Genomic DNA, 12,509 nt, shown 5'->3' with positions numbered 1-12,509 from the left:
GCACAGTAAGTATTTCGTAGGATCAATATATCCACAATAGCATTCCCTAGTTGTACTCACGTTTCCACTAGTTTCCCGGCTCTTCGCCGCCGCTCTTCGCGACCCCCAAATGTCTCAACAGGACTCGTTTCAGGGCACCACTCCGTCGCTCATAGCTAGAAGCACACTCACACGTACAGTATAATAGTGTTCCACCAGGGCCGACAGCCTCTTCGTTCTCCCAGACAAAGTGTATGAAGGCGGGGGTTTGTCTGACAAGACACACACAGCAATACACAGCAGAATACACAGCACCACGCTATAGTGAAAGTTTCCACAGCACAAAGACTCACCCACCACAATCGTGTATACACAAAGGACGCCTGTCTTCGCCCACTTTGCCCGAGTCCGATCAGCGATGGATCTCGCGGCCTTAGTGGTGGTCTCGTCACTGTGGCTGGCTTCGACCAAAGAATCTTCTCGGCTCACCCACCACGCTTTCCTAGGGGTAGGGCCGCTCTCCTTTTCCCGGAGGGGTTTACTAGAAGACAGGTTAGTAAATACACAGTGGTTGTACAGCAATACGGTTACTCACTCGTCAATTTAAAGTGTTTCTCTCTCTCCTTTTTCTCCGTTCCCTTGGATCAGCAACATCAATACTGCAACAGTACGTCTCTTCCAAACACTTCTATAACTTCTCCCCAGTTAGTACTCGCACAACTCCGTTTCTTCTCCTCTTAATGTGTCTTCAATTACGTTGTTTACGTTCGTCTTTCAACCTTTAAGGTTTGCACTTACTTCTAAAGTCTGTTTCAACTTGAGAGAGAGAATCCGACCGCCGCCAGTAGCGTGTCAAGTGAACCTACACAATGCCAACAGTCACAACGCCCAACAGTCACAAAGAGCACGTCCGCTCCAAAAGCACTTTCCGGGGTGCTCCTTTAAAGATCCACAGCTGCCTTTCTTTCGCCTCCTGTGGCTCCGTCTTCTTTCCGCGCGCTTCCTAGCGCAGCCCGGATCAACAGAGCCTACGGCTCTTCAAAAGGTGCGTGTCTTTAACTCTGCCTTTGGCAAAGGAGCTTTCCCCGTGTCGATCGCTTCTCGTGTCTGACGTGCCTGTCTTTGTGTTTCCGCAGAGCTATTTATTTATCTCCCTTTCACACAGCCTCCAATCACACTTCGCTTGCTTAATTTTTCTCACCTGTGGCTCGTAAAGCCCGATTAGGTTTCCCTGGAAACCAGGAAGTGAGAAGGTCCGTCGAATGCGGCCCGGTGGGAAACCTTCCGGGCGGAACCAAACTTCCTTAACTTTGGTTCCGCCCTTAAAAAGATTGTCACCTTGTGACAGATCCATGTTCTCATTCTGTTTACGCCAAATTCTGACTCTACCATCTGAATGTCTCAACAGAAATCGAGACTCATCAGACCAGGCAACATTTTTTCAAGTTTCAAACATCCAATTTTGGTCAGGTCGTGCAAATTGTAGCTTCTTTTTCCTATTTGTAGTGGAGATAAGTGGAACCCGGTGGGGCTTCTGCTGTTGTAGCCCATCCGCCTCAAGGTTGTGCGTGTTGTGGCTTCACAAATGCTTTGCTGCATACCTCGGTTGTAAAGAGTGGTTGTAACGTGTGGTCCCATGTGCATTTGCCATGTATTTTCCCTAATGTCTTTGTGAAAAGAGCTATTTTTTCCTAAAAAAAGATCCCAGAGGGAGTGTATCAATAAAAAAGGCAGTGGACCATGGTTTGAAGGACTATTTGACATGACATGACCTTTTACAGCAAAGGTCTTGTTTGACAAATAAGATTTAAACCGTAGGTACACTCTTTACAGTTAATAACTGCTGTTACAAGCCTATGTTTTATTTTTAACTCATTACATGCTGTTATCTCTTACTGTGGGTGGAAGTTTCCATATTAACACGAGCAATGAGCCAACAACATTCCAATACACAGTACTGGGTATTTTATAACTCTTCCCTCATTTTCAAAGTGAAAGTGTCTGTGCGGATCTCAGAAGCATCACGGCGATCTTAAACCTTCACACACGGTGAAGACAAAACAGTAAGTGATCACTACTGTAACATTTTATACAAACTTCATGACTACATTTTAATGTAACACATTTTAATTGTTTTTAATGTCTAAATTGATATAATGTCTTTCTAACAGAGCTGGATGATGGGTGGTGTTAATGTTGTACTACTGGTGTTGCTGGTCTGGACCTTCACTGGTGTCTCTGAAGCCGATATTGATAATGAAATGATTATAGTATTATTTATAAAATGATTTAATCATTCAGTTCTTCTTTAACCACGTAAAGTTTATGAAGTTGCTTTATGTGTGTTAACAGTGTGTGATCCAGAAATCACTTCAGTCCTGTAACAAATAAACTATGTAACATCCTTTGGTAGTGCAGATTTCTTTCCTGTTTAGCTATTCTCATGATCTCAAAAAAACAAAACTCAAGGGTGATTAATGTTCAGTCTGAAGTCATTTATCTGTACATTTGTTTTGAGACTTTATGTGTGTAAGTGGAGAGGACGAAGGCGGAAACCGGAACACATTTAACACTTTAATATACAAATAAAACAAGCAAAACAAAAGAAAGTAAAAGCCGGCAGCCCCTCACGGACGACTGCCAGTCACAAACAAAACATCAATCACATTACAAAACACTATAAAATAATATTCATGCCTGGTCCTCTCTCGTCCTCTACCGGCATCGTTCTGTTGAAATATAATTTGAAGTCATTGTTTTTGTTTAATTAATTATTATCAAATGTATCTGTTCACCTAAATATGAAAGAATTAGCTTTAAATGTAATGCATGTATACCCAAAGTCAGACTTGGTTACTGCAGCTCCCCGAGCTCTATGCTCTGATTCCAAGAACATTTTCTGCAATAAAGACTATTGCTCGAGGAAATCCAAGTCTCCTGGTCTTCGCTAAAAAAGTTTCCAACAGTTCCTACATTTATACTTCCGGATTCCTCCGTGGAATACAATCGCATCACCAGTCTCACGCCGCTCCCACAGCTCTCACCTGCCCTGCTTGTCACAGTGTGAATGTATTAACTAACATTATCAGCTGATCTGGAGTCAGTTTTGTGTTGACATATGAGATGATTGAGTGATGGATCATAAATGAAGAAAAACAGGAATGACTTTTAAATTAATTTTAGATGAGAGTGATGATGTATATTGATGTGTTATTATTTGCTCTTTATAGTGTAAAACCAAAAGACCTCTTTGAGTATAAACTGTAATCTTCTTGTGTTAAATTCATTTGATTATTATGATATAAATTATTATTTTTGTGTACATTAAATTTAATATCATCTTTTCTTTTTTTTCAGATATCACAGTTAAGTGTGAAAATGTGACTGCACATGTGGGAGATGAAAAAACTTTCACCTGCACGGTATCTTATCCAAGCTATACATGCTGCACAAAAATGTACAAGTTTATTAATATGACAGCAGATAAAGGCCAAACAATCTGTAAAGAGGAGTTCAGAAGTGATCAGCTGAGCAGAGTTTCATGTCCTTACACTGCAAATAAAGCCATGACAACACAATTCCAATTCTTTTTACAAACCAACTGTGGTTGTGAAACAACATATTTCACTGCAAATGTAAAAGGTACAGTTTAACTTCTATAATGAAATTAACTTTCATTGTGAATCTATTAACGGTGATTTTAAAATCTGTTTACAGAAGCTGTTAAAGATGACACAGGTAATCTCTCATTCAATATTTATTGATCAATTATTGTTGAATTCATGATAGATTGAGTTCTGCTGTTATTGTATACTAAATATTGAATTGACTGTTTTACTCGTACACAATAATATTGTAAGGGTATATAAACATTGTTTATGTTTTATATTTTAACAGCAGGGGAGTTAAACAGATTCACAAGTGAAGGGTTTGGTGAATCTACAAAGGAAACTTCTAGCCAAACAGGTATTAACTTGTAGAAAAATTATCGATCATTGATTACTTAAAGGAATGGTCTGCTCATTTTCAATATTAAAATATGTTATTACCTTAACTAAGAATTGTTGATACATCCCTCTATCATCTGTGTGCGTGCACGTAAGCGCTGGAGCGCGCTGCGACGCTTCGATAGCATTTAGCTTAGCCCCATTCATTCAATGCTACCATTTAGAAATAAAGTTAGAAGTGACCAAACACATCAACGTTTTTCCTATTTAAGACGAGTAGTTATAAGAGCAAGTTTGGTGGTACAAAATAAAACGTAGCGCTTTTCTAAGCGGATTTAAAAGAGGAACTATATTCTATGGCGTAATAGCACTTTTGGGAGTACTTCGACTCGGCGCAGTAACACCCTCCCTCTTCCATTATGAGAGTGAGAAGGGGAGCGGACTTTTCAGGCGAGTTGAAGTACTCCCAAAAGTGCTATTACGCCATAAAATATAGTTCCTCTTTTAAATCCGCTTAGAAAAGCGCTACGTTTTATTTTTGTACCACCAAACCCGCTCGTATAACTACTCGTCTTAAATAGGAAAAACGTTGATGTGCTTGGTCACCTCCAACCCCACCTCCAAATGGCAGAACTGAATGAATGGGGCCAAGCCAAATGCCACTGAAGCGTCGCAGCGCGCTCCAGCGCCCACGCGCACGCACACAGATGACAGAGGGATGCATCAACAATTCTTGGTTAAGGTAATAACATATTTTAATATTGAAAATGAGTAGACTATTCCTTTAACTCAGCCAGATAATAAATCATTTTACTGAAAATATTAAAGGTCTAGTAAAGCAACCAATGTGTTATTGATCAAAGCAGAGTTTCCAAATTGAATTTCACAGAATATGATATTGTTTTTTAATACTAAGATATCGATGTTATAGAGTAAGTTATTTGAGAGTATGCAGGATATTGTAAAGAGATGTGAGTGTGTGTTTGTATCAGATGATCTTATTTGCTATAATACACTGAAGTAGTTTTATCATAATTATGTTTAAATTCACCTATAAAGATTTTTCACATTTTTTCCAATACAAATTTACAGCCGTCATCATTTCTGTCATAATGTGTTTGATCATCATTATCATGGGATTAATTTACAAGAAGAAGCTCAACTTCATCACCACTTGTGGATTTCAGAAGGATTATAATATGGATGTGCATGAAAAAATCCTCAGTAAATGTTCAGATAGAGAAACAGTGTAACTACAGCATCACATCAATATGTAATATAGACGGTTTCATCGGACGCACGTGCGCTGACGCGATACACGTCTGGATCCGAACTTTACTTCCGGTATGGTTTTTTTTTAATGGTCTGACTAGTTGCTAAACTGATCTCTTGAACAAATGCCTCGTCGAAAATAACAAATGTTTTGGTTTCCCATGTAATCTATGTGTTGTTTTTTTGCTTGTTATATAAATAAACTATGTTTAAAGAACTTTGTTGTTATTTATCCTTAGCTGAGTTTACCGGAAGTTACGTGCGGACCACGACAGCCGTTTGTTTATGTTGTTACTGCTGAAATGGCCCTGTCAACACACCCATGTGGGGCCCATAAGGGATGGATATGGGCTGGTGAGTGGGCCCCATATGGGCTGCCCAGATGGGGCCCAGTTAGTTTTGTCCGGGGTTCCATGGTGGCCCCACATGGGCTTGCCCAGATGGGTTGAAGATGGGCTCTTGATGGGCCCCTTATTGGGCCCATATGGGTAGACCAGATAGATACCATGGCCCCACCTGGGTTGCCCACATGAATTTGATATAGAAACTGAGTGGGGCTTATGTGGGGCCCAGCTGGGCAACACACATGGGGCCCATATTGGCCCCACCTAATGAAGCCCACATTATTTACCAGGTCCCAGTATGGGTTTTTAATGGGTACTGGACTGGTCCCTTATTATGTAATAAATGCTTAATTGTAATTTACTTAAATAATATATTTGTTTTAAATTGAAAACTGAAATAATTTCAGTTCGGTAAATATCAGTAGATATATTTAACAGTTCATTCATCTGTAACATCACAAAACATGAAGTAGGTGAAATATGAAAAATGAAATAAGGTTCAATACACTGTTAAACCTTACCAGGGTTTTTAGGAGTAAATTACTGGCAACACTGTTGCCAGCTAGTTACTGTACAGCATCTGTAACGGTGACTTACTGGCAACAGTGTTGCCAGTATAGTACTGTGTCTATGACAATACAGTGAATAACTGGCAACAGTGTTGCCAGTAATTTACTGTCTCTGTACCATTACGGTGTCTTACTGGCAACAGGGTTGCCAGTTTTATACTGTAGGTTAGGAATTACAGTTAATAACTGGCAGCAGTGATTTCAGTTAATTACTGTACAGTACCACATGCTTCAGGTAGAATACTGTATAGTATATAAAATGCCGTACTCATTGTGGTACTCTAACACTTTTGAAAGATTCTTTCTTTATGTTACTTTATTAAAAAGGGAGAAAGAACCCCAAAATATTTAGACAAATACACTTTATTACTGTGGCAATAGATGTCAGGATCAGAGGATGGATGAACCCAATCGCAGACAAAGTCCAGGAAAACAGAAAACACTTTATTTACTAACATATAACAAAACCCACGAGGGTGTACATGACCTGAAACACTGTAAGCAGATAGATAATACTAAACTTGACAAGATAACTCGGCTAGATAACCACATGAACACGAGAACAAAACAAAACGAACCTGCACAGAACTAAGGACACAATTACATTATATAGAAAAAAAACAAACAAGATAACGAGGGGGAACAGGTGATGGGAGAAAACCAATGATTACTAATAAGCAGGAGAACGAGGGGGCGGGGACAAGAGACAAGACACCGAAAGCACATGACCCAATAAACAAGGCATGAACCTCCACATAGAGCAGGGATGTGCAACTTCGGTCCTGGAGGGCCAATGTCCTGCAGAGTTTAGCTCCAACTTGCCTCAGCACACGTGCGTTAAAGTTTCTAGTATGCCCAGTAAGACCTTAATTGACTGCTTCAGGTGTGTTTAATTATGGTTGGAGCTAAACTCTGCGGGACACCGGCCCTCCAGGACCGAAGTTGCCCATCCCTGACATAGAGCATGGGACTGCCAGAACGCCAAACTGCCATCATAACTAGATATAAATACACAACAAGACTCCTTGGCAGGATCCTGACAATAGATAAATACATAGCACAAGGAATCACAAAATTAAACTAAACAGACCAAATTTTCTGTAGAATTGGCAAAATAAGATAAGATAACAAAAAGCAATAATATAAACAAAGAACTCTGCCACTGCATGACAGTTAAACCAAAACTAACAAAATCATACTCCAAAACAATGCAATCAAATAACATTCAGGTTATTTATTGGTAGTGCGACACATAGCAAAAAAAAACACATATGGCAAATTGTGTGGTTTACTTTCAGTGTAATAGACAAATTCTTTTAAGACACTCAAGACAATCATGTCAAATCCCACCCTCAAAAAAAAAAGATCTCCGTTGACCCTCAGGTTATTCCAAACCGCAGTTATTCAACATAATTTTAATGACCTTCTTATATTCTTACAATTCAAGGATTAACAAAAATGCTTCATTTAACACGAAGTAGAAACCAGAAATTAAGCTCTGTTTTTTGCACAGGCCTACTAAGGGGTAATGGTGCCTTATGGTGATCAACAGTAAAAATTACAAATTTTACCTTTTTGCAAAAAGAAAAACCATTATCAATCAAAAATGGCTTTGCAATCAAAAAAATGTTGCTATAATGGAAGTCAATGGGGCAAAAATGACCACAAACCATAAATGAGGAAAAAAAAATTAAATCTGATGCTGCACAAAAACTAAAAATTAATCAAAGCCAATGTTTTTTCTAATCGTTGAAATGCCCAAGACTGTGGAAAGGCTTTTAAAAAAATCCAGTCCAAAATCACTTTTTATATTGAAAATAAGTCATTTTGTGTTTTTTCCCAAATACTTATTTGGGAAGTTCACTTATAAACTTTTTAAAGAGTTACAATCATGGAGTTTTTGTAAATATTTGGTAATTTTGATCAGTATTGAGGTTGATTAACAGATTAATATTTTTTATATTAATCTGATACATTTTTACAACAGTTTCATTTAGTGGCATTTTTTGCCACAAACAACAGGAAAGGGCAGTGAATTTGAACAATGCACAAGGGTTAACGTTGGAGATGCTAAAAACTTGCTAATCAGGAAGCTATTTGGAACCTTAACTTATGTGTTTTAAAGACACTCACAAATATTTTAACAGTTTACTCACTGATTTTCAGCTTTTAAACATACAAATCCACTATTATATTGTTCAACACAGCACGAGTAAACAAACAAGTTTATCAAGGCAAATTGGTGACACCTGCACCTGTGGATGTGTGTGCCAGTAATTTACCAGATAATATTACAGTTATTTCCCTTAATTGGTGCAAAGAGTAATTTACTGTAGTTTATTATTAGTGCAGCATAACTGCACCTCATATCACAGTAAAATACCTTTCACCAATGTTAAAGCTAAATACTGCCAATTTTACAGTTATTTACCCAGAAATCTACAGCAAGGGCTAACAGTGTATATCAAAATACTTTATTGTCAATTTATAACACTTTCAATGCGAAAATAATCATCAACATTTCAAAACTGCTAATGCAGGTAATGACTAACAATTTAACACTTAAAATAAGCATTGAAAGAAGTCAAACTCTTAAATACTTGAGACTCAAAAACAACACAAATATTGCTCACTGTTGTTGTAACATGGTCTCACACCCATGGCGTCAATATTTGACGACACTTGACCATGCGTCAATATGTTGACGCGGAGGGTATACCTTTCACGTCATTTTTTGACGAACTGGGGACTTCAATACTATTAGGTACACGAAATTAAACAGTTGTCGACTGGCATTGGGGTTAGGGAAAGGTTTGGGTAGGGATGTCATTATGTAAATCTAACCCTAAACAGACGCGAAAAAGAAAATAGGAAAGAGAATGCAACGGACTTAATAATATTGAAGTCCCCAGTTCGTCAAAAAATGACGCGAAAGGTATACCCTCCGCGTCAACATATTGACGCATGGTCAAGTGTCGTCAAATATTGACGCCATGGGGTGAGGATGGGTTGGTTCTGGAGATGGTCTTAATTCTGATCATCAATTAATCTTTGCTCAAACGTTTTATGAAGAACCTCCATGTCATGATTCTGCCCTCTTGTCCTTGTTTTTATCTAGTCTTTAGGCAGGATCATGACAGACCCATGTTTTGTGTGGGATCACGTGGTCTCAGTATTGTTTTTATTGGACCACGTGTTCCCTGTGTCCTGTCACTTTTACCCCGCTCCCTGTTATCCTTTCACCATGATTGTTTTATCATGCTCACATGTTGTTCTCATTATTTTGTCCCTATTTATAGTCCTTGTGATTTTGTGTTCGTTGTGAGATTCCTTGTTCCTGTTTGTTGCTGTAAAGATCCTGTCTAGTTAAGTCAAGTACGTTCAGTGTTCAAAGTCAAGTATGTTTTGTATAGTAGGCTATTTTATTGTTTATTCTAGTCCTGTGTCAAGGCAGTGACTCGTTGCCTCGCTGCCTCATGAGGAAATGACTTCGGTCATAGGTATCTAAGGAGACAGGAAGTAAACCAGACATTGAATTCGGACATGCCTTGATGCCTTCCTGCCTTGGAAAGCTGCCTCAGAAGGCAGCAATTTAGAGTTTAAGGGATGCATCTATTATTTAATTAACACAACAAACTGATGAACTTTCTGACATTTCTTATTTTCACTCATGCTCAGCTGTGCAAATTAAAATTAATAATTGGCAGGTAAACATTATAAATATCACAATTAAATGTAAACAATAATACATTTTTATTTAAAATGTTTTATACTGATCATATCCTATCTGTGATATTATTTGCTCTTTGTATAAAAGTGACTATCAACCATAAGTAATAATTTTAAGAGTTTAAATGTATATAAAATGTATTTTAAGCATGAAATTATTTTGCCCACATAGGTCCAATATTATCATCCAACATGGGCATACCTATGTTGGACCCACATAGTCAACCCACATGGGACCCATATATATTGCCCATGTTAAGCCCATGCCACATGAAACCCATGTTGCCCATATGGGGCCCACATATCAATGTTAATTAAATGTAAAAAATAAAAAAATTCAATGCATTTTGATTTAAAATGTTTTATTCTGAACAAATCATATCTGTTATATTAATTGCTCTTTGTATAAAAATGGCAATCAACCAAAAGTTATTATTTTAAGATTGTAAATGTATAAAGATGTATTTCAAGCATAAAAATGTTTTGCCCACATAGGTGCCATGAGGGCCCCACATTATTATCCCACATGGGCAAACCTACAGTGGCAAGAAAAAGTATGTGAACCCCTAGGAATAAACTGGTTTTATACAGTGATTTGCCATAAAATGTGATCTGATCCTCATCTTGGTCACAACAATAGACAAACACAATGCGCATAAGGTGACAACACACAAATAATTCTAGTTTCTTGTGTCTTTTTTGGGAGCCCCCGTTGAACGTTCATGGTGCTGGAGGAGGATGTGGGTGAACCCTTGGATTTAACAGCTTGTTGAGCCTCATTTGGCAGCAAATACTTCACGCAAGCGCCTTCAGTAGTTCTGAATCAGACCTGCGCATCGTTCAGAAGCAATTTTTGCTCATTCCCCTTTACAAAACCGCTTTAACTCAGACACATTTGTAGGATGTCTGGTGTGAACCGCTCTTTTGAGGTCATCTCTATGAGGTTAAGGTCTGGGCTTTGACCACTCCAAATGGTGCATTTTGTTTTTCTTAAGCCAGTCTGTAGTGGATTTACTACAATCTTGTTGCATCAACTAACTTTTATGAGCTTCAACTGGTGGACAGCCACCCTGACATTATCCTATAGGATTTTTTTTTAACTTAATAATTCATTTTACCCTCGATGATGGCAAGTGGTTCAGGCCATGAGGCAGCAAAGCAAGCCCAAATCAATGTTGGTAAGCTGTGCCCATTTTGCGCCATAACATTTTCCCCAAAAAATTCAACTTTTGTTCTATCAATCCATAAAATATTTTCCCAGTAGCACTGGGGTTTGCCAAGGTGCTCTTTTGCAAACTTTGTTGTGGTTTTCCCTTTTCAGATGAAACAGTCTTCAGGTTTTGATTTCAAAGATGGACTTTATTGTCAGCGAAATAAAGCCATGAGGAGATCTTGCAAGATCCACTAAAGTTTTACTGTACCACCAGTGGTATATATAAGGTGGCCTCCCCACCCCATGTACTCCATATATGGTCTAATATTCAGAAACATATGGTTTGTATCATATGGAAAACATATGGCATCACTTTATCAAGAGTACAGTACGTCTTTTGTCTCGGCCTTCGGCATGTAACGACCTTCCCCATGTATAGGAACATACTGCAATGCATGCTGGTAAATTTCATACACACACTGGTAAACTATGGTTATATTCATATAGAAAAAGATAATGGTAAAGTAAGATTATACTTAATTCCTTTATATTCGGATTAAAACAAACTTCATCAACTTCAGGCTCACAGCAATGTTTTTCGGGAGAGCAGTGGCTTCCTCCGTTGTGTACTGTCATAGACACCATGCCTGTCCAAAGACTTGCGAATGGTAGACTCATGAACAGAGATGTATGCCCTTTCCAATGATGTCTTCACTCGTGGGTTCTTCTTTACTTCATTGAGTATTCTGCGTGGTGTCTTAGGAGTCATCTTGAATGTGCGTCCACTTCTAGGAAGGGTAGCTACAGTATTTAATTGTCTCCATTTATTGACAATTTGTCTAAGTGTAGACTGGTGGAGGTCTAAACATTTTGAGATTGTTTTGTATCCCTTTTCAGCCTTATGGAGTGCAACATCTCTTGATCAGATATCTTTATAAGAGCATGGTTCAGAAGAGCTGATTCTTCTTAAGGACAGCAATCTTAAAATGTGTGAGTGTCTTAATATCAATCAAAGTTGCACTAAACCACACATTTAAACTCATTTTATTAATTGGACTCCAGTTTGCCAGTTTCGGACAAAAAAGCTTTCAATAAAGTAATTAGTCCATGGGCTCACTTACATTTTCCTCCAGCACTGTGAATGTTTAATGGGTGTTTCCAAAAAAGACACAAGGAACTGGAATTATTTATGTCTTGTGAGCTTATGCACATCTTGTTTGTCTATTGTTGTGACCTCGATGAGGATCAGATAACATTTTAAGGCAAATCACTGTAGAAAGCCAGTTCATTCCTAGGGGTTCACATACTTTTTTTTGCCACTGTATATGGGGCCCACATAGAGAAACCCACATGGGACCTACATATATTGCCCATGTGATGCCCATGTCCACATGTAACCCATGCTGCCCAGATGTGTTTAGTTTTAACTAAAAAAAAACAGCATATATGCAGGAGATAAAACCCTTTACATATTAGATCAATTCTACTGATTGTTGAAGACTGGTTGTAAGTATTA

The 12,509-nt window shown here is 38.3% G+C and overlaps 1 protein-coding gene and 1 long non-coding RNA gene across 5 annotated transcripts in view; both read left to right on the top strand.

Moving 5' to 3' along the window:
• Positions 1-12,509, top strand: part of LOC129421345 (uncharacterized) — a 183,855-nt gene that overhangs the window by 152,692 nt on the left and 18,654 nt on the right. The window lies entirely within an intron of this gene.
• Positions 3,504-5,415, top strand: LOC129421348 (uncharacterized). The gene is made up of 4 exons (XR_012369138.1): positions 3,504-3,621; positions 3,697-3,717; positions 3,877-3,945; positions 5,019-5,415. It is a non-coding gene; the product is annotated as an uncharacterized lncRNA (long non-coding RNA).

The sequence above is a fragment of the Misgurnus anguillicaudatus genome, chromosome 4 (assembly GCF_027580225.2).
Source record: "Misgurnus anguillicaudatus chromosome 4, ASM2758022v2, whole genome shotgun sequence".
Classification (NCBI taxonomy): domain Eukaryota; kingdom Metazoa; phylum Chordata; class Actinopteri; order Cypriniformes; family Cobitidae; genus Misgurnus; species Misgurnus anguillicaudatus.
This window is presented reverse-complemented; position numbering and strand designations above follow the sequence as displayed.